General features: G+C 37.4%; 1 long non-coding RNA gene across 2 annotated transcripts; it reads left to right on the top strand.

The window, feature by feature from the left end:
* Positions 1 to 406: 406 nt before the first annotated feature.
* Positions 407 to 23665, top strand: LOC135681924 (uncharacterized). 2 transcript variants are annotated; one of them, XR_016144687.1, is made up of 5 exons: positions 407 to 546; positions 18902 to 19006; positions 21223 to 21306; positions 22541 to 22583; positions 23484 to 23665. It is a non-coding gene; the product is annotated as an uncharacterized LOC135681924 (long non-coding RNA). The 2 variants fall into 2 exon arrangements; XR_016144686.1 differs by lacking the exon at positions 22541 to 22583.
* Positions 23666 to 23841: the final 176 nt, after the last annotated feature.

Genomic DNA, 23841 nt, shown 5'->3' with positions numbered 1-23841 from the left:
GTATTCTTTTCAAAGCACTGCAACACTTTGAGATTAAGTAAAAATAAGCAAAGTTAGCTCGAAGGTACTATTCGGCTGATGTTTTCTTATATTGTATATTGACAATTTTATAGTTTATAATTCACGATTGAACCACATTCCAAAAAGTAAATTTGTAACACTCATTATAGTATGCATAACCTGAAAAAATATATGAGACGCAGATTTAAATGTGCACGGGAAAATACCCAAGAAATAGGTATACCTTTATAGCCCGCATTACAAGCAAACTGATAAAACAGTTGGAAAAACCCGGCGCAAAAAATAAATTACTTGTTTTTACTTACATCTGTTTAAAAATATATGCAGGAGAAATTACCCTAGAAATAAGAATATGCAAAGGTAAAAACCAAACGACAATGTCGCGCAAAATATATAATAGAGGAAAGACTTAAGGAATCATAGGTGAAGTAGCAGTCTTTTCAACATATGTAAAAATTAACTGGAGAATTTTAAAGAAAATTGGTCGCAAAATGAATCATGAAGATCTTTTTCCAAGCAAAGACGGTAAATAATTGTCTAAATTACTTTTTCAAGTTTTTTAACATTTATGCGCGAAGTTTACTGTGAATTAAATTGCATCAACTTAATCTATGTGACGAATTTTTATAGAACGCTTATTAATCTATAAGACTTAGATAAAGCGCTACTTCAAGGACTGTTGAGGGATGGGACAGGGAAACAAGTTCTTGACAAACGACAAAGTCGGAACAAACACTTTTAAGAGGCTTGGTTTTCAATCAGTAGCTAACGTAGGTGCACCTTTTGCCAACTATGGGCCAACCCCCCATTTCAAAATGCTAGTTATCTCTTTGCAGCTCTGTTTCGTCAATTACACAAAACTTTATAAGATAAATAATAAATTTACAATAACTTTACAAGGGTGTGACATCCCCCAATCTAAAAAGATAGTCGATTTAACAGGGCAATCGAAAGGGCATCAAGAAGAATTTTTTGCAGTGCAGGAACGCCACCTCTGAAGTTCGTAAAGAGCCCGTTTAGGTATTTTGAAATAGGTATATCATATTTGCGATGATCTTCCCTTCCTGAGATTGCATTCAAGCTAATGGAAAATTCAACGATGATTGATGCATATGTTTAGTGCAATTTAAGTAGTAAATTTTTGCAAGACAGGCACGGCTCTACAGGGCGGGGTGGGAGGGGCTGAAGCCCCCTACTTTTTTCAAGATAAGAATTTTTTACCCTTCTTTCTAATTCTTTTTAAAACAGTGTATGAAAAAAAGAGATCAAAATGTTTAGATTCCGATTTTGTTTGGCTTATTTACTAACGTATTTACGCCAATATGCAATCAGAAACGAAAGGTCACAATTTCTTTCATTCCCCAACGTCTGTCACTTGAGTTTTACCATGACACCTCTCCTCCTCGATTTTTACCATTAAATAATAATCAGTGTTTTCTGAGAACCGTCGAATTGTCTTTCCTAAGCAGTATACTATTTTGCTAAATTTTAGCCTAGGAGATGCTTTTTTAGCCCTTCTTCAAGTTACAATTTTAAAAATTTAATTTACGCTCACGTAGATAAATAAATATTTCATAGGCAATTAAGTTTTGAATTTTGTTTTCATTGCTTAAAAATTTACCCTGCAACAAGGAAAATGCACATTGGTAAAGCATCCTAAAGAAAATAATTTTGCTTCGATGTCTGCAGGGCACCATTCAATTTTGCCGACTGATGGGCTCTAAGATATTTTTTACCGATGAAGAGAATTCTTTCTGTGGGTGGTGCTCAGTGATAAATTTGCTATTGGCCATTAAAACAAGCTTTCACAAGTAGATTTGTGTTGGCATTGCTAGGGGTATTGCATACCTTCGTGTCATTGCTGGTGGCATCTATGCATTCCACAACTCAGGGTTTTGTTGCAAATTTTCTTGCAGTTCAAAGTCACTGATTGCCCACAACGCATCTTTGTTCTATAATGAGTAGCAATTAACATTGAAAGGGGATATTGGATACTAACATAAATAATGTGTACTAACATAACAAAAATCAGAAATTGCATACCCTGTAGACACTCCCTTTTAATACTTTTTAAGCAGAAACCATTAAAAATTTGGTAATTGAAGGGAAATGTATTTGTCTAAATGTATGTGACATTGATGGTGCGTCATAAATCCTTTCCGGAAAATTTTGGGTTGGACCACTTAGCACTAAGGGGTCTTGGGCCCCAGTGTGCCCTGTTGTTGATGCTGCACTGTCCTGGATATTTGAATTAATACATCAAAGTCTTATTCTTCTTTTGCGAAAAACTTAAAGTCATCGATTATGGAAACATCAACGATCATACAAGATATTCTCTTTTGTCCACTACTACAATGTCATGTCCCCTTGGCTCGATCATGCTGTTACATTGGATATCGATATCGTGATTATTTCTTCTCCTTTCACATAGTATACATATAAATGACTCAACAGACTCAATTATATGATGTTTAACATAGTTTGCCCCTGGGTTTACTCTGGTGCAGGACATAAAAAAGCCGCGGTCTGAATATGCAGACCCATTACTTTGCCCCTTCCAAATAGCTTTTTGATATGTATTTTCAGGGAGTTCTTACACAAACTGTTCGTACATCCTTTTGTCCCCTTCCTAACCACATCTTTTCGTACTCGTCTTATTCACGGCTTTTCATGCCCTAACAATCCTGTCACATTTATAATTTTTTCGTCCGCAATCACCAACCTAAGTTGCTTTCCTCACTTTTGGTACACACTATTTTTTATAAGAATACTGTTTATAAGAACATTCAGACTCAATTCACCCATTATCTACGACTATTGTAAGAATATTGCTCAGCCTCAACACAGAGTAATTTATTCTTAGTTTTTAGCAGTTGCCTGTTGTGCGATGTAAACCACAGAGATTTGAACGACAAACATATCTCGTTTTTCATAGCCTCGTTTCTATTTGAGGGCAGCCGATGTTTCTCTGAAACCGTATGAGAAAAAAGTATACTTTAAGAATATGTTCAGGTTCCAAAAAGGAATTTTTTTAAGAATATTGAGGTTGGACAAAATATATAGTCCTCTTATAGAAAAATAGTGTTTAACAACTTATCAACCCTCTTTTTCCTTCAGCGCGAAACACATATAACCTACTACCTACTTCGCTCCCCATTGCTGTTTGGGTGGAAAGCAGGCATGCGCAATTGAATTTTCGTCTTATGCCGTCATCATCACTCGTCCATCTGATGATCCCTGCTCCATATCCTAATACCGAAGCTGCCCAAGCATTGATTGTTTTTAATTTGCTTTTCCCTTTCAACATCAACTTCAGAATAAACTACACTACAGCCTTCTTATATACCTGCTTCTTTGAAAAGTTATCCATTTTCTTTTCCTTGATCATATCTAGTTCACATATGTTTACCGCTTCCCGACAACAACCTCCCTCATCATTGATCTTGGTGCGTCCATGTTCTCATGAAGCTGCACTGAAAATATATAGAATAAAATATACATATATATATAAACTGAAAAAATATATATTCAGAAACCAGCAAAGAGAACCGATAAGCCATGGCACAATGTCTGCAAAAGCTTCAACAAAGGAAGCTGCACGTGGAAAAATTGCAAATTTGAACATAAAATCGTAAAAACATGCTATTTCTATAACCAACCAGACGGATGTTTGAAGGGTAAAGATTGCTCTTTCCTACTCATCAAATCAATGAAGAACGATACTAAAAGTCAAGTGCACCAAAACACCCTCCAAGCCAATGCCCACGATGTGAAACTACGAAACGAAATGCAAAGTGCACCAAATGACAACGACAACATGGCTATGAAAGATTCTTTTTTAGAGGAACTTGGCAGAAAGCTTCTGAGCAGCTGGATAACAAAACAAACAAGCCAGCTACAACCCTGTCAGAGCTACCAACCAACGGCCTATCAACCAGTAACAATTGCAGAGCCACAAAGAGTGATTCCATGCCAGACAGTACCACAACAACAACCAAATCAAATGTATGTCCAAGCCTAAAGAATAAAAGCTTCAAATGCCTGTATACAAACTGCGATAGCCTGTCAAACAAACATTCTGAATTAGAAGTTCAGCAAAGACTCAACAATTTGAATATTGACATATGTGGTATAACAGAAATTAAACCAAAAAACCTTTCAACGAAGATGAAAAACCAGAACATTAAAATTGATGGATATACTCTGTTCTCAAATATTGAAGAAACAGATGGAAGAGGAGTTGGAATATATCTCAGTAACAGTCTGTCAGCAAGAGAAGTTCTTTAACTGCAATGACCATTCTGTTGAGTCAATATTTCTAAAGATTAAATTGGAAAAGAAAAGTAGTCTACTTTGTGGGGTAATATCAGGGCCGCCGGACGCAGGTTTGAACAGGGGAGGGGGGCAAAACGAATAAAAAGGGCACAAATATTTTATTCCGAAAAATTAGTAAGTGCCAAAAATGGTACAGATTTAACGGTAATTTACACAATTATAAAAGTTATGACACACGTTAGACATAATAATGATAGTAATTTTTTTACTTTCATATTTAAACAATTTCGTCCACCTTGAAATTCGCACCATCCCCACTTAAACACAAATTTGTTCGCCTCCATGGAATTTTTTAGAAAAGCTAAGAAATTTTATGGTTAAGTCATCTTCACACAATCGGCTGAAGGTACGGGCACATTCTTCACCCTCATAGCAAATTTAATTTGCAACACAGATTAGGTTTATCTCGTCAGTCTTATGAATGAAACAGGTTTTTAACTTTCCTTAGACTTGATCCCGGGAGGGGGGACTCAGTCTGTTGGTAAAACGTATTACACGTGAGTTCCGAGAAACTCGAAAAAAGCTAGAATTCTGGGACATAGAATCTTGAAAATTGGGTTGCATTCTTAATCAGTCAGAGGAAACAAAAAAAGAGCAGGAATTTACTGATATGATGTTGCAGATAACTTTTTAGATAAATCAATGGCATATTGAAGTACAACAAATTTTGCAATACGTCTAGTCTTGTATATTGTTCTAATCCTAGATAAGAAATTTAAGTCTTTGTTAGCATGTATTCATTGCAAGGACACAACTTTTTCATTTCTTCATAAAAAACATTGAACACAATGTTGTGAAGCAAGCAATATGTTGCAGTAATAGTTATGATTTTGTTAATATATATGTCAAGAACCACAAGGGATTATTGTTGAAATCAAATTTAGTGAACTCTGCTTTTTAAGTTGCCTATTCATAAGTTTAAGAAAAATAATGGTTCTAGCATGAATTGGTATCAGAAATTCCTGCTCAAGCTTGAATATTATCAGTGAAAAGAGTTACACAATTTTGGCAAAGTCACTGAATAGGGTACATTTTACGCATCCCAGAATCAGAGATAGGGCTCCAGTTTCTACTTTCAAGAACACACACGATATACATTGGACCAACTGACTGTGTGTTGTAATATATGTTTAGAATAAATATCGTTGCTCTTTTGTTCTTGATATTATTATGCTGTCCGTAGTCGATATTGGTTTTGAAGCACGCTTAGCTGCATATTGTTGTGTTAAAGTAACTGATTGATGGATCTATTGTTTAGCTCAGTTGGAGTTGGGAGAGGCGTGCTCAAGTTGGAGAGTAGTTGGTGATCGAGTAGTTTTGAAGTGAAGTTTTCAAGTGTTTAAAGTTGTCAAGATCGTTCGTTGTCAAGAATGGAATTTATTATAATAATAACTTGTAAATAGTCTATATATATATATATCGTGTTTATTTCATTGTGGATTTTGCTACCATACACCGACCAGCCTTAAAAAGCACAACAATTTGGAGGTCCCACCGAGATGCGATGTTTACAAAATGCCTGGTAAGATTCCTGCAATTTCGAAGTTTAAAGGAGACAATTCTCTTAGTTTTCGACAATGGTCGTTGCAGTTTGAAGCACAACTGAAAGCGTTAGATGTAAAGAACGAAGGAACTAAATGGAGGGATTTGCTACTTTGCTGCACTGAAGCTAGTGCATTTGCGACCGTTTCAAATGCGATTTTGGCTGATGGAGAAATATCGTACGCTGATTTAAAGCATGAACTTGAAACCAAATATTGCGGTGCCGAATATAAGAGAACTTTGGAGACAAAGCTTCGTTCACTTGTTTTTAAACCAGGCGTAAATATCACAACATTTGCATTTGAAGTTAAATCAGTCGTACAAGAACTGTATGGAATTTCGGACGGTAATGTGATCGATTCGATAGCACAAAACCACGTACTATCGCAGCTGGACTCTTCGATTCAGGAGCCAGCCAAACTTCTGCAGTTAACGGGGAAATGTACACTAGAGAGCTTGCTAGAGCTTATTAATTCGAAAGCTGCAGATAATCCGTATAATATTGCAACGGCAAAAGCAAGTTTTGAGACGGCCGCGACGAGTTATTCTAGCAATGATCGCGTTGATCGTTTGGAAAAGATGGTTGAGAAATTATGTTTTCGCATGGATGAGATGTCTAAAGGTGCGGAAGGATTGAAAAAGGCGGAAGCATGCTCAAACTGTGGAGCAAACGGTCATGACAGGTCCCGCTGTTATAAGCTGAAAACATGCTACCAATGTGGTATGAAAGGACATATTTCCAAACATTGCAGAAAAAAACGTGAAAATAGCCATGCACCCAAGAATGGCAGAGTCAGTTCATCGGCGGGTCGAATGACAGAGGAAAATCAAATTAATGTCGAGAATGGTGTTGCGTTAAAACCAGTCCCTCGAATAATGTTGAAACTGAACATAGGTGGATCTGATATGGACATCTTATACGATCCCGGAAGCATGTATACGATGATCACTCGCTGCGCATATGACGAATTGAAAATCAAGCCACCTTTGGTTCCCGTAAACCGTAGCGGAATAGGAATTTCTGGTGAAACTTTCCGTTTGGATGGTGTTGCGTACTTGAATATCAAGTTTTTACGTGAAGATGGAACGTCATACATACTTGAATACCAGCCGGTACTGGTGTCATCAGCTATTTCATCTAACGTTTTGGGCATGGATACCGAGTTGAATTTTAAAGGAGCTGTCAGAGATCATTTTAATAATTTAATTACATTTGTTCCCTCGTCTGGAGATCAAGTTGTTATTAAATATTGGAAGGAGAAGAAGGACACGAATACTGCATATGTTCATGTTGCCAAGGCAACTATTATTCCTGCAGAATCTATCAAAATGGTACCATCAAAGATAATCAATTCAAAGAAGGATGTTTTAAAGGACGCTCCATGTGTATTTGAACCAATTAAAGAGAGTCGTGATGGCATGGAACTTAGCGATGTGTTTCTGCAGAGCGCTTCAAAAGTTGTTGATTTACCAGTGTTAAATGACAGTAGCGAAGATATGTTGTTATCAAAAGGTGAAGTCCTAGGAGTTATCAACTCAGTAGAGCAAGCACAAGAAACAATATTCAGAAGCAGTGCTCCAAATGCATTAGCTGTACATGAGTCTACTTTATCAGAAGATGAACTCAGCCCTAAGTTTCAACACTTAGACGAAGTAACTAGATCTACAGTAGTACGCATTCTTACAGGTTACCAAAAAAATCTTACAAAGGTGCCTGTTGTCAGTCATGCTCATCATGAAATCCATCTCAAGGACAATGTACCAGTTTCACAGCCAGCTCGACGTCTTCCATACAATCAGCGTAAAGAGATTTTATCACAAATTGTTCGTCGTTTCAGAGTACCTATCGATATTCTGTATGGTACCTTTGAGAACACTGAGTCAGATTTAAGCTTACAATCATATAAAGATAATTTGAATTCAATGTACGATACTGCAAGAGAACACATGAATCAACGACAAGCTCGTTATGCTGCATATCATGATAAGAATGTTATTGATGATAAACTGTCTGTTGGTGATTATGTCTATGTTTATTTACCACGACTTGCGAGAGTTAAGCTGATTGCTAAATGGAATGGACCATTTAAGATCATAAGAGCATCACATCCAGTCTACAGCATCGAAATTCCTTCGAATAAAGGTACATTGATTAAAACAATTACGCGTGATAAATTGAAAAGAGCTCCGGAATCTGTCATGAACACTACTGTTCTGCATGTACCTACAGATGATGTTACCAACTCTCAATCCTCTGATGAGATTTTTGCCGAAAGCGACACCGAGGAAGAGCTTGATGAACCACGTTATAACTTGCGTCCAAGAAGAAATGTTGTACGTTACAATGAAGAACTAATTTCGTTCGTTACAATGATTTCGTAACATTTTATGCCTAAAGACGCTCTTTTCAAGGGGGGAGGAGTGTTGTAATATATGTTTAGAATAAATATCGTTGCTCTTTTGTTCTTGATATTATTATGCTGTCCGTAGTCGATATTGGTTTTGAAGCACGCTTAGCTGCATATTGTTGTGTTAAAGTAACTGATTGATGGATCTATTGTTTAGCTCAGTTGGAGTTGGGAGAGGCGTGCTCAAGTTGGAGAGTAGTTGGTGATCGAGTAGTTTTGAAGTGAAGTTTTCAAGTGTTTAAAGTTGTCAAGATCGTTCGTTGTCAAGAATGGAATTTATTATAATAATAACTTGTAAATAGTCTATATATATATATATCGTGTTTATTTCATTGTGGATTTTGCTACCATACACCGACCAGCCTTAAAAAGCACAACATGTGTCCGCTGGGGACTTGACCGGACCTTTCACTAATGCGTTTGTTGCTGAAGACATACTAACGAAATTTTCTCGCGGATCTGGCAGTCTCCTTTGCAGTTGATATTGTTCATCACAGGAGCTTGCGCTTTTTGCATCAAGACCAAGTAAAAATTTAAGGAATTTTCAATGAATGGTCCTCCAACAACGTCCAGAGTTATGTTATTTTACTTAGTTTATAAAGGCAGAATATCTGGCATTGAAAAAATACACGCAATATATTTCAAAAAGGGGCACTTATTTATACTTTTTGCAAACAGGGGGGCCTGTGCCCCCGTGGCCCCCCTGGCTCCGGCGGCCCCGAATATACAGAAGCCCTTCTCACGATAATCACCATGCACTTCAAGAAGAAAATTTCAGCCACTTACTCATAATGGGTGACTTCAATTATCCAGAAATAAACTGGGACCAGCAAATAACAAACACTGTTGAAACACACCCTGCCAATTCATTTTTGAAGACAGTTAATGATTGTTACTTGACACAGCACGTTCAACCAGACATAGGCAGGACCAAACTCAAAATTGCCTAGATTTGATACTGACCCCTAACGATAGTGATATCTCTAGGCTGCAGTTTAAGGAACCAATAGGCAATAGTGATCATTTAACACTTGAAATGTACTATGTTGCTAATGCCAAAAAACTGCATTCTCATAGCACCAATGCACCAATGCACCATGCTACAGGAAGTTGACTGGGAAGTTGAACTGCAAGGTCTAGAGGCGAATTGGATGATGCTTTTTATTGAATTTAAAATTTACACTACAATGGAAGAGTGTATATCCCAATATCAAATCAACAATGAGAATAAAGTTCCATTATGGATGAATGACAACATAATGAAGATAATTAAGAAGAAACATAATGCTTACAAAAGGTGGTTATTAACCAAAAAAGTAAAGGATTACGAAAGATACAAAAGAAAGAGCAACAAAGTTAAATCTACGCTGAGAAAAAATATACAAGCATTTGAAAAGAAAATTACAGAACAATTAAAAACAAACAGCAAAAAGTATTTGAAATATGCTTATTCCAAGCTCAAGTCAAACACTAAAGTACCGGATTTAAAAATGGAAAATGGGACCTACACAGAAACTGAGCAAGAAAAAGTTGATATCCTCAATAAATTTTTTAGTTCTATATTTATAAAAGAAGATGAGACTTCTGTCCCACTGATCGATAAACCATTGCCATGTTCATTGCTAATAGATATGGATATTACAGAACAAATGGTACTAGAAACATTACAATCGCTGAAACCCTCAAAGTCGCCAGGTCCCGACGGCCTGCACCCGAAAGTCTTACATGAAACTGCTGCACAAATTGCAAATCCGTTATGTATTATGTTTAGAGCAAGTCTCCAAACTGGACTAATTCCTGATACCTGGAAACTTGCTCATGTCACTCAAATATACAAGAAAGGAAAAAAAGATCAAAAAGAAAACTATAGACCAATAAGTTTAACTTCGGTTGTTTGCAGAATAATGGAACGATTGAATAAAAATGTGCTAACTGATAACCTAATTGAGAACAAATCATTTACACCGGATCAGTATGGTTTTAGAGAATTTCGATCGTGTTTGTCGGAACTATTAGAGGTCTTCGAAGAATGGACATCGCTTTTAGATGATAACTACGGTGGCCCACAAGGGCAATACAAAAATGTGTTTATATGATAACAAATATTTCGAAACTAGCACAGGAATCTATAACTTGATGCAACATACTATGGTTTTACTCACCTTCGAACTTTTCTAAACAACAACAATATTTCCCACTACAAAAATAAATTCCACTAAAAAAAATTTACACTACAAAAAAAATTTCCACTTCAAATATTTTTTCACCATTACAAAAGTTTTGGTTTGTAATTTTCAAGCTTTTCAAGTTTGCTTCATCGTTGAGCCTGAGGAAGAACTATTTCTCAAACAGAGTAATAAACGAATGGAACAATTTGCCAGCAATCATAGTCAATGCGAAGTCAGTTATAGAATTTGAGAAATTATGTAAAGATTTTTGCGGGAACGTGAAGTACAACTATGAATACGCTTAAAAACGAACGCTAAAGGGTTTAATAGGCCAATTGCCTCCTTATGCCTCATTATATCATATTATTATTATTATTATTATTATTATTATTATGCTGATGTACACAGTTCTGATGTTATAACTGGCTTGTTCTTGATGTTTCTTGAAATCGGATCAATACCCATGATCTTAGATCTCGAGAACTTTTCTCAACACTCTTGCAGTTCCTAAAAGTACAGATTTTTGTATTAGTTTTATCTGCGTCTTGACTCCAATTTCCTTGATGTAGTTGCTCAAATTTCGTGTTACTGTTCCAAGGGCTCCCAAGACAATAGGAATAACTTTTGCTTTCACTTTCCATAATCTTTCCACTTCTCTCTTTAATTCGTCATACTTTTCGATTTTCTCTATCTCTTTTTCAGCTATTCTCACATCTCCCGGGACTGCAACATCAATGATGTAACACTTCCTTTCTTTCTTATTGACAACCACTATGTCAGGTCTCCTTGCCTGGATTTCATTGTCTGTTTGAATATTGACATCCCAGAGAATCTTTACATTTGTTGTTTCTACCACCCCATCTGGTTGATGTTCGTACCATTTATTTCCACAATCTATGTCATACAGGCGACAGACATCCCAATGGAGGGCTTTCGCTACACAGTCATGTCTACGTTTATACTCTCTCTGTGCCAGTTTTGGGCATTCACTGACAATGTGGCTTATTGTTTCCTCTTTCTGATTACACATTCTACATTTCGAGTCCCTCTGCGTCTTATCGATGTTTGCTTTAATTGCATTTGTTCGCAATGACTGGGTCTGCGCCGCCATTATCAGTCCTTCAGTCTCCTTTTTCAATTCCCCGTCCCGGAGCCATCCCCATGACTCTGGGTCATTTATTTCTTTTGTCTGCCCGAAAAACTGTCCATGTAGCGCCTTTTCTTCTAGCTCTGATCGCCTCTCTTCTCTTCTTCGCTTCTTGAAATCTTTCTCTGACACTCTTTCTCCTGCCTCGCATCTCACTGATGACAATATCCTCTCTTTGCTATCCTGAACATAGTTTTCAAGCCCCAAAATTGCGAGCTGAACACAATCCTCAATTTCTACAAGTCCTCGTCCTCCTTCTTTACGGGGTAGGTAGAGTCTTGCTACACTATCTCTTGGATGCAGTGATCTGTACATATTCATCATTTTACGAGTACCCCGATCTATTTCTTTCAGCTCATCCTTTCTCCAGTCAACGAAAGGTGCCGTGTATCTCATCATTGAAACAGCCCAAGTGTTTATGGCAGTTATCATATTGCCTCCATTAAGCTTAGATTTCAGTATCTTTTTCACTCTTCTCTTATATTCTTTCTTTAGACTTTCTTTCATCTTTTCACCTAATACTTGATCAGCTTCCATAACTCCAAGGTATTTATAACCATTTTCCTCGTGTATAGACCTAATGATTTCCTTATTTGGTAAGTCAATGCCATTAGACTCGACTACTTTCCCTCGCTTCATAACCAACACTGCACATTTTTCTACTCCAAATTCCATACCTATATCATTACTAACAACTCTGACAGACTGTATCAATGCATCTAGTCCACTTTCATTCTTCGCATAAAGTTTGATGTCATCCATGAACATTAAATGATTTATCTGCTCTCCATTTGAACTGAACTTATAGGACGCTTTCATTTTACGTAGTACTAACGTTAGTGGTATCATAGCAATCACAAACATTAATGGTGATAAACTGTCTCCTTGGAAAATTCCTCTGGCAAATTTTACCTCACCAATCGATTCCCCACAAGATGTCAACATGGTGCTCCATTCCTTCATACTGTTGGTCAGCAAATTTTTTACATTCTCTGCAGCTCCAAACATGTTCAAACATTCCTTCAACCATGAATGTGGGATTAGATCATAAGCTTTTCTATAATCCAGCCAGCCCATTGCAATATTCTTCTTTCTTTGCTTCACTTCCTTCATGATTTTCTTGTCAATATACAATTGGTCTAAGCACCCCCTACATCCTTTCCTCGATCCCTTTTGTTCTTCTGGTAATACATTCTTAGCCTCCATAAAAGAATAAATCTCACCTGCCAATATTCCTGTCAACAATTTCCAGCACATAGCGAGACACGTTATTGGACGATAATTACTAGGCACCCTTCCTTTTTGTGGATCTTTGACTATCAAAACTGTTCTTCCTTTAGTCATCCATTTTGGTACATTTCCTTTCCTCAAGCACTCGTTGAGCTGCAATGTAATTCTCCCATGCAGATTAGTAAATCTTTTCAACCAGAAGCCCTGAACTAAGTCAGGTCCTGGTGATTTCCAGTTTGGCATTTTATTAACAACCTTTTCTACCTTTTCCCTGGTAATCACAACATCATTTTGCCTGTCAATTTTAATTTCCTCCTTCAAGTCCTGCAGCCATTCTGCGTTTTCATTGTGCCGTGTTGGTTTGCTCCATATATCCTTCCAAAATTCCATAGTTTCTTCCTTTTCAGGTCGTACTTCATTTCTCTCTCCGCCATTCAATTCATCATAGAACCGACTTTGGTTTTCCCGAAACAGTCGATTCTGTCTAAATTGATCTATTCTAGCTTGATATCTTGTAATTTTTCCTGATTTAGCTGTAATCCTTTGTTTTAGTTCTCCACTTACTGTTATGAGACCCTTTTCTTTTAACCAATACTTTCTCTGTAACTGTTCTTGAAATCTTGTCTTAATTGTCTTCCCTTTTCTTAACTCTTCAACTCGGCTTAAATCTTTCCTCAAGTATTTTACTTGCTTCTGCAACCTTCTTTTCCACATAGGTTCTCCTTGCCTCTTCTTTCTAGTGATCTTTACATTTTTTGAGGCACTGCTCGAAATCATTGACACACAGGATGAAGAGGAGTGGCCCCAAGCACGATCCCTGGGGGATACCGCAGTGAACAGTTTTTAAGCTTGATTTATGGCCATTTATTTGACAGTATTGTCTTCTGCCGGTTAAATACGATGTGAACCACCGAAGAGATGTCCCTTCCATTCCGTATTTGGTTAGTTTCGACAGAAGAATCCCGTTGTCCACCGTATCAAACGCTTTTTTAAGGTCGAGAAATACACTTATATTAATTCTACGCTTGTCAATACTAGAAAACCATGAATCTGTTATGTTTAATAGCGAGGTCAGGGTGCTATGCATGAAACTTTGCAAAGAGGGGCAGTTTGGTGCGCTGAGGAAGATAGGAAATGGACCCAAACTTGAAATTGCCCCTATGGGCTATTATTAGACTGGGGTACTTTGCCCAAAGACTCCTGTAGCGACGTTGTTTTGTTATCTCTGCTGTAAGTAGGTACAATAGCACAAAACTTTGCAGCAAAGGGCAGTTCGATACGCTGAAAAAGATAGGATATAGACCTAAATTATCGTATTTCAGTCTTACTGTGGTACAACAGTGTGAGACTTGGAGACAAGAGATAGTTTTGTATGGATCCAAGTACCCTGGGTACCAGACTCACTATATATAAAATAAAATAGACTCACTATGTATAAAAAATATAAAGTGAATATATAAATATATAAAATATAATATATAATATATAAATATATAATAAATATATAATGAGCGGGGTTTTTGAAGCAGCAAACTGGAGTTCGATTCCGACCAAGAGTGGTTCGATACAATTGGGCAGCACCCTTGTGGAAAGAATTTCCTCCTGTCAGCATTTGCCTTATGGTTATATATCTATGGTTTAAATGGCTCTGATGAAGGCTTTAAGCCAAAACAGAAGAAACTAAAAACTGCCTTGGCTACGGTGAGAACTCCAGTGTTGGCTTCGTAGATTCATCGCTCATTTCATTAGGCCATTTGGCTCAGTGGAATGAGCGGGGGGTTTTGAAGCAGCAAACTGGAGTTCGATTCCGACCAAGAGTGATTCGATACAATTGGGCAGCACCCTTGTGGAAAGAATTTCCTCCTGTCAGCATTTGCCTCATGATTATATATAAATATATATAAATTATTTTATATATAGTGAGTCTGGTACCCAGGGTAGGATCCCAGCTAAAAACTGTCTAGTTGTACTATATTTAGAGACAAATCTTGTAATGCTACAAAGTAAACAGAGTGAATTATTTTTTAATGACACACATCTATCACCATGCCAAAACTAGACATCAAAATACTGGTATGAGCATTGGCAAATTTCAGTACACTGCAGAGTAAATTGCTTGCATATGAACTTTCTCGTGTAATTTTTCTTACAGTTGCGATTAACTAACTCCTGAAAAGCTTTCAATGGTTCAGGCAAGATTATCCACGATGTATGCACAGCTCTATTATTTTGAACCTGTTTTAGTTCATTTATAACGAGTATATTATGTCATGCTACTGGCGTCTGTCCGTGTATCATTCTACAGATAAGAGCTTAAAATCCAAAAGGACATTGCAGGGAAAACAATCCATAACCTATAAGGTGCAAATTGAAAGGCATGCAAGTGTAGTTTGACTGTGACGTTGACACTATCAAGTCATTTTGACACATTCTCATGAACAGGAATGCAATGTTTATTGTTTCTTGCTCCAAGCTTTATCCACAAATTTCGAGCATTTAACCTTTGAAACAAAGATGCAGCAGCAAGAGCTACCATCTCGGTATCTACAGTTCGAATCGGGATATCGCGATGTCTTGCACACGAAGAAACATGTCATTCGTGTATCTGCTTCTTCGTGCTTCTTCACTTTCTTCATCGGCTAAACAATTAGCTGCAACTGCTTCCCTCGCTGTGGCCAATATAGATTTTCTGGTCACGTAATACACCAAAAGACTTTTCGCTAGAAGTAGAAACAGATCTGATTTATTTTCGCCTACTTGTAGGATCGGTCAAAAGTTTTTTTTGAAGAAAGAAGGGGTTGTAACCTCATCGTGCAACAAGATCTGCGAAAGATGATCTCCTCCTTGAAATAAAGAGCACTCACTTTGTAACAGCTGGGGATCGATCATTTGTTCATGTTGCCCCATGTCTCTGAAATGAACTGCCGTATTCACTGCTTCTCCTTCTTCTGCAGCTTCTTCCACCTTTATATGGGGTCACTGTTCCTGGAGAGGATGGATGCTCTTTTCCCGCATATCTTCTTTGAATCTGTCTTTCCATCTAAATTTAGGTCTCCTTTTCTTCTGTGTCCTGGAATTTCTATTACTATCACTCTTCTTCCAACATATTCCTCCTCTCTTCTCATCATATGGCCATGCCAATTTAGTCTTCTTTCTTGTTTCTTCGAGCTTATTTCGGCTACCTTCACTGTTCCTCGTATCACCTCATTCCTGATTTTGCCTCTTCTCGTGACTCCACACATCCAGCATAACATCCTCATCTATGCACCATTCATCTTCTTCTCCTGTGCCTTCTTCACTGCCAAGGATTTACTGCTGTATAGCATTGCTGGTCGCACAGCATTTTTGTTCACCTCACCATCTTCTTGTCGCACAGCACACCTAACAGCTTCCTCCTGGAGTTCCATCCACATTGGATCTGATGGTTTATCTCCACATCGAGCTCCCCATCTTCAGTCACATGCGTCCCCAAATACTTGAATGCTGGAATCTTCTTGATAATTTCCTCATCCATTCTCATGTCGTCAAGATCTTCAAAGTCATTAGGCTGAAGATATTCCGTCTTCGTTCTACTTATCGTAAAACCTTTCTCTTCTAAAGCTCTCTTCCATCTTGATAGTCGCTTCCGAAGTTCCGCTTTAATTTTGCAAACTATCACAATATCATCAGCAAACAGCATGGTCCATGGGGCTGCTCTCCAAACTTCTTCGGCTGAGAGCAGAGCCTTGATGCATTCCGACCCTAATCATAAACTCATCTGAGTTACCCACACAGCTGTTGACACATGATGTAACTCCATCGTACATATCTTGTACCAGACGCACATGCTTTTCACTTACTCCTTTTCTCTCATGCATCGCCAAACTTCTGACCTAGGGACACGATCATTCTCCATTTAGATGGCATTTCTATACCATCATCACCAAGACATTTCCACATTTCGATCGGGATGTTATCTGGCCCTACTGCTTCATTCATCTTCATTGCTTTCATTCCTCTCGCTACTTCCCCCCGAATTTTCTCTCTGTTTGCCTTTCATTTGGCATTCCTTCTCCGCTTGGTAGTCTCGGGTTTTCTTCATTTAGAAGGCCTTCAAAGTAATTTCTCCATCTGTTCATGATATCTTTATCATTGTACAATATGTTTCCATTTTCATTTTTCATATATCGTATGTATGTTTTATCCTTTGTTTTTCCATCTCTTGACTATGCAATTCTAGAAATCTTCTTCTGCCCTTCCACTGTCTCTAGCCCTTCATACATTTCTTCTCTCATTCTACCACCATGTCTATTTGTCGTCCGGATTGAAAAATTCGATAGAAACATTTAAAACACTTTTAAAGAAATTTTTACTTCTAAGATATTTTAGTATAGATAACGCATAATGTATATAAGATTTTCTGTTTTTTAATTGTGAAGTATACAATGCGCCTATGAGCCCTGAGGAGATACGAGGAGATATTTCTTTATTAACATTTATTATTATAATATTTGTAACAAGGGTTTTTAAAAATCCAGAAGAAGGCAATAAAAGGATTTAAGGATTTAGAAAAAAACAGTTTATAGATTGATACCTTTTATCGTGAAAAGCCCCTTTTGGCAATCAGAGAGAGGTCTGGATTGGGTCTTCCCGTCTTAAAATAGTACAAGGGTACATTTTCATTTTTGGTCCAAATCAAATCCTTTTCTGTGTGTCAAATTGTCATTTGTCGCAGAGTTTCATGCCATTGTATAAAGGAGAGGCTGAGATACGATATTACCATTACTGTCTGTAAAGGTAAGGAACAAAGTACCCCACTCTAAAAATAGAACAAAAGGGAGAGGGACACTTTTCAGTCGGGGTCTATTTCCTATCGTTTTCCACGTATCGAACTGCTCCTTGCTGCAAAGTTCCATGCTATTGTACCTATCTACAGCAAAGATATCAAAACAATGTAGTTAGAGGAGTCTTTTAAGAATGGGACAATTTTCAGTTGGGATCCATATCCTATCTTTTCAGCATATCAATCTGCCCCTTATTGATAAGTTTCATGCTAGTATCACAATTTGCACAATTCAATCTAAAAAGTGACTTTACAGCCCTGACTATGGTCTACAGCGATGGATGGAACTTTCTTGTATTGTGTAAATAGAGGTCCTTTCTCTTTAGGGCCCCAGATGCTTCCGTTGGGCAACTTATAATGTTGCAGCCTTTTTGCAAAAGTTGATAATATGTATGTCGAAATTAAGCTTATGATCTAACGTCAACCCTAGAGATTTCACCGTGAAGGACAATTATTACGTCATGTGATTGGTGACATCCAACTCAACGCATCGTAGGAAAGAATTTACGCTAATAAATAGCTCTAGATTCACTACGCATACAAATTAAATGCAACAATTGCCATATATTTTTGTCTTTACCCCTTAATCTTTTCCTAAGCAAACACCAGAAAGTTTTCTCGAGTTTCTCTTCTATCGGAGGACGAAACTTGAACCCAGCACAGGATCGCTCATTTGATTCCCCACACACCGTCTTCTTGGATTTTTTTGCCAATGCCATTAATATTAATTCGTTTTCCACTAGTATTTGTCTGAAGAAAGTATGGTATTCAGATATTCTTGAGGGTACTTCCCACCGCCCCCCCCGACAACGTTTCTTTGCTAAGCCCATTGATCTAATTTATCTTTCCCTTCCAATACTCCAGCACAAATCTCCAAGTAAGTGTATGGTTCGACCTTCTGGTCCTGTTGACGATATAGTTATTGAAACATCTAAGAAATTATCAGGCACATTTTAGCTAATTTGTATCTGTCTTATTAAATTTTAAATGTTCTTTAAAAAAAACATGTAGGCTCATATTGTAACATAGCTTTGAAGATTTTTAGGTGTTTTTCGGAATTGTAATTGAGATAAAAGATGAATAGATTTTTGAGATGAATTAATGAAATGAAAACCAAATCTTTTAACTTACATTGCTCAAGCAGTAAGTTCTGGTACATCTGTACAGGTGTTTGGTTTCAGCAACACCTAAGAAAGCGATTCAATAAAGCTGTATTTGTCTTATTCAGGTGGATTCATTGTGAGGGTGAGAACAGATTCGAATGAGTACAAGATCCTGGTCAAAAACAGCACAACTGTAGGGCAACTAAAAGAGAAGATAAGGCAAATAACAGGTTAGATCTTACAATATAAGCTTCTACACTGTAGCGTAGTTAGAGGGAGACAAGAGGAGGCGGACGCCCCCCGCCCCTAATGGAAAAGATATCGTTGAAAAAGAACGTTTTTAGCGTCCCAAAGGATGGTGAGGGCATATTTTGGGAATAGAACGGAAAAATTCAAAACATTTTAAGAGTTTGTCGTGTAAACGCAGCCTAAGTCATTATAACTTTTTATAAAGATTTGATGATTTCGTAGGATTTTGATATATTTGGCAAAGACCGGTAGGTCTTAGGTGTTTCTAGCGGGTTGGTTTTTTTTATTAATTGTGAATGTGCTTATGAATGTATAAATATGCTGTTTTAGCTTTATAGAGTTAGACTTTTCGGTAGAAGTATGTAGCTGAAATTTTCAGTGCTGACGGAAGAAATTCGGTGGTGATTAATACGTGCCTTGTCTTTAGATTGCTTTCAACCATTGCTCTGTAGACAGTGGTCTCTGTAGAGAGTATTGGCTTGCTGGGGTAAAATAATTTCGAAGATTTGAAGACAATCCAGCTTTCATCTTACGATTAGATTTTTGTATTGTTCGTTTCAGGTCAGGGTTTTGTCACTTGTTACCCTTAGCTGCATAATTTTGGGTACCCTGTTTATTGCCCCCTCCCCTTACCAATAAACTCTACAGGCCCGTTGACTTTGCAGGCTCTTTAATTCATCGAAAGCTTTGCACCAATTGTCAAAAAACCATCTGATTTGACAATGAATTTTTTTTCCAAAGGAGGTATCACACAAGTGAAAATTTATAAGTTGCTACTACTTCTGAATTTTGACACGATGATACTGAGGTCCCACAAAACTAACTCTATCCAATTTTAAGTGAAGATTATGAAATTGGCGATGATTATCTAAATGTTCAAATTTCTATTTCCATTGCAAGAGGATCCGCTGTTTGAATACAGGTCACAAACAAGCTACAAAAGCTATAACCTACAATCCCGGACAAAAATTTTGAGACAAAATGCAATTTTTGTAATTTTCTACTTTACCTTACCCCTGTAAATTCGAGCCCCCCTTTCCCCCGAAAGCAATGTTGGATTTGTAGTTTTATGATTTTTACTTAAAAATCAAGCATTCAACATTGAATTGGGGAAGGGGGCAAAGCTATTTTTAAAAAGAAAGAGAAAAATAAAGTTTTCTTGAGAAGTCTCAACTATTTTTCTCCGGGATTGTAGATACCAAAGCCTCAATAAATGAGTTGGTCGGTGAAAAAGTGGGTAGTTTCTACTGCAGAGTGGGTGGGTAATGGGCGTCGCCAGTGAGACCACATCCCTTTTGCCTTGTTTTAGTGCTTTGTTCCAGGCTTATTTTCCTTTGGAAATATGATCTATCGCTACTTAGCGCCTTTTAATCCATTTCTAGAAGAAATATGTAAACAAGGCTTTTACAAAAGTGAGTGGGGGCTAGCCCCCTATACCCCTCCCGGCGCCACCACTAGTTGGGGTCACTATTTGTGTTGAAACATTGTTATACCGGTAATATCTCTGTCATTTTGCAAGTGGTGTTTCAATATATGCCTTCGGTGTAAGCATACACTAAAGTAAGCTTATATGTCTTGTATTGGTACGTTATATCAACCTGTTTCGACAGCCTTTAGCAATAGTTTTTCCAAACAACTCCCAGAGTTTGAGTGTGATAATTTTGCATTTTGAAGTGGTGCTTAATGCATAAGTTCACATTTTCATGAAAAACATGAAGATCTATCCCAAAAGCTAAACTTGAAAACAAGTTGACGAAGCAAAGATTTTTTCTACCATTAAAGAACGTTACAAAGAACTTAAACCAAATGCAAAGAAAACATATGTTGAAATGATAGGGACGGGCTCACTGTTAATTTTTAGTTGAGTTATTATCTATGCGCCTCTAAAGTCATAGGCCCCCTTGTCAGTGACCCCCTGAGCCCCCTCTCCTTAGCCCCCTAAACCACCAAATTTGTCGGAAAGTTTCTAAAATTTGGCAGCTTTAAGATATCGAAAAAATTTCTGTTAGCACAAACTTACCTGAGTTTTGTGCGTTTAACTATAGATAGGCCGGTCATGTCCGGTTTGGAACATTCAGATGATACAGTAAGCCTCAAAGAGGCCCTACAAAATATGGGAATATGTAGTCGTTCTTATGTTATGCTCGTTGTAAATCAATTCTATCTGAAAGGTAAAAGAAACGTTGTTCATTTTCAGATATACCAATTACTGCTCAACGATTATTTTACAACAACAGTAAGATGCTCGACTGCACACAGAAAATGTTCAGTGTTGGACCAGGTAAATACCAGCTGTGCCAAAAGATCTGAATCCAGTATCCCAGACTCTGTCTGGGATACTCTGGCAACCTGTCTTTTTCAAATTAGGAGTAAACGAACTTGATTTTTCCTCTCTCGCATCCTAATCCTTGTCCCCTTTCCCTTGTTAGGACCTAGCCAGTAGTGTAGTTGAGGGGTAGCGCGGCGGCATAACGCCGTTACGCTTCCCAAAATGTATGAGCTACAGCGTGATGCTACCTACCTAAGCAAACAGTAGCGTTGTGCTTCTTAAATATCAGTATCATACTAGATATAGAATCATACAAACAGCCAATTTTTGATTAGACAATATGGCAAATCGATTGATTAGGCTTTCAATACTTGTTTCAACCAAGATTCGAGTGATTATCAAAGTGATTTAAGCCACATGAAGATATGGCAATTGCATTTTGGACATTAGCTATTGTAAATTGGGCATATATAGTTCGGAGGTCCTTTTGTTTGTGACTGTTCATTGGTCAAGATAGGAAGGATATTGTTCATTGATCAGAATAGAGAGAAAGGTTATAGAAGAAGTAAATGAATATGGCTGCAGTAGGGCAAAGATTTGGGCAATATGTCAATTTACGAGAAACAATCAATGCTTTAAATTTGAAGAAAAGAGTAATGGATGGAGTCATAAAATGTCAAGATCACAATTATGGTACATTCTGTCACAGTAATCAAGGTGGCTCTTTCACAAAAATCATACATATGGTCAAGATATTCTCTTGAAAGAAACTGGGAAAGATACAAGGCCGTTGCCTCTGGGTTTGCATATTGCTATCCCAATTACAATTGGTAAATGGTGACTATAAATAGTTATGTTCATTCAAGACTTTTATTCAACATCAATATACCAGTCAATAGTTATGTTCAAACAGGAAAGCTTTCAGTTTTTGACAAAAGATCTTGACCGTTGGTGACCTTTTTATGCATTAGCAATAGCTTCTCGAAAAAGACTGGTAAAAGTTCAGCTTCGAGTAAAACATCATACAAAGATGCTTATGTTCATCTTTTCTAGTAAGTTCATCTGCTCCTAGAAATAGTGAAGAGCTTTGTAGTTGCTTTAAATTAGTAGAAAATACGACTTCCATTTTCTTAACATTTGAGCTCCATTTTCAATTGCCATGACCAAACGCATTACCCTGGTCGTAAAACTATTTTCATAACGATAATCGTATCAATGTGTAACAAGACAAATGTTTATTTTTCAGGAAGCATAATTCATGTTAAAAGAAGAGGAAGCTGGTGTTTTATGTATGTAAAAAGTTGAATCTTATGTAAAAGATATTAATTAAATTATTAGTTAATTAGTTGGCATACCGATTTTAAATATTCAGTTTTTGTTGACTTCGACTGAGAGATTTGTTAATATAGTTGAGCAGTTATCAGAAGGGCGCATCAGGACTGGTGAATCCGAGAGGGGGGGTGCATATTGATGAGAAAAGGCTTCTGGCCATCCCCAGAATACCAAATATCTCAAATATATCTTGCGCCAACCATGGTGGCGGCTTTTAATAAGCCCTTCGACAGTCGTAACATTTTTGTTCCTCCACTTCCGAAAACGTTTCGCCGGCCCTGTGAATTGCTTAATCCGCTATCACCGTAATCACCGACACGTTAGCTTGGACATGAAAAGGTGCATTTATAGGTTATCAGTAAAAGAGAATAGAGCATGCGTAAAAATATAAACAGGTCGCCTGGGCCTGTCCGATAAATCCTTTTTCCCTGTTATTTATATTGTAGGATACCATTTATAATGATGATATATGGTGAAATCTTTTGCTGACGAAGTAAATCATTCAATGCTACGCCAACAATTTTCGTTGTATATTTCATTTATTTCCTTAGATATCACAACTAATGTCGCCCCCTCTCAGAACAATGTTGACAGCAATCATTCGAGTCACATGGAAAACATACTTGCTTATCTTATACGTCGTTTTAAACTAAAACTAACGTTGTTTTCTGGGAGAGAGGGGGATGTCTGAATTTACCCTTGAAACTGATTTTAGTGTTCAAAGACTTTTGGCAGGCATTGCAGATGTGACGTATAACAAACATGATAGGAGAATAATTACCTTATTGACATGATGACTTTTTAGTCTTGTGAATCATACTGTCACAAAATAAAAGTATGTTAATTATTTTTTCTAGATTGTGATGAAGCGATCAGGCAACCATTGCAAGTAACCAAGGAACTCTCATTTCAAAATGCACAGTAGTGAAAGAAAAACTCTACGGCTAGTTGTTCACTTGCATATTAAGTTTGATAATTGGAAAGAATATGTCCACGTACCTATACTGCGGATGGTGGTATAAATGATATTTTTGTGCAATATTGGTTTTTTAGAGTATTGTCTGTTTCATATGAGTGATTTTGAAGATTGATTTAAAGACAGCTGCATATCAGGCAATATCTACTTCAGCATTAAAGCGAGGCTGTTACTATCACACCGGAAAGTGTGTTGGGAAATTTTCCAGACATTGGCGCTACCGGGGTGGCTCAGGGCTA

The sequence above is a fragment of the Rhopilema esculentum genome, chromosome 16 (genome assembly GCF_057945365.1).
Source record: "Rhopilema esculentum isolate cy_ngs chromosome 16, ASM5794536v1, whole genome shotgun sequence".
NCBI classification, from domain to species: domain Eukaryota; kingdom Metazoa; phylum Cnidaria; class Scyphozoa; order Rhizostomeae; family Rhizostomatidae; genus Rhopilema; species Rhopilema esculentum.
The sequence above is the reverse complement of the archived record's forward strand: the minus strand, read 5'-3'. Positions and strand labels throughout refer to the sequence as shown.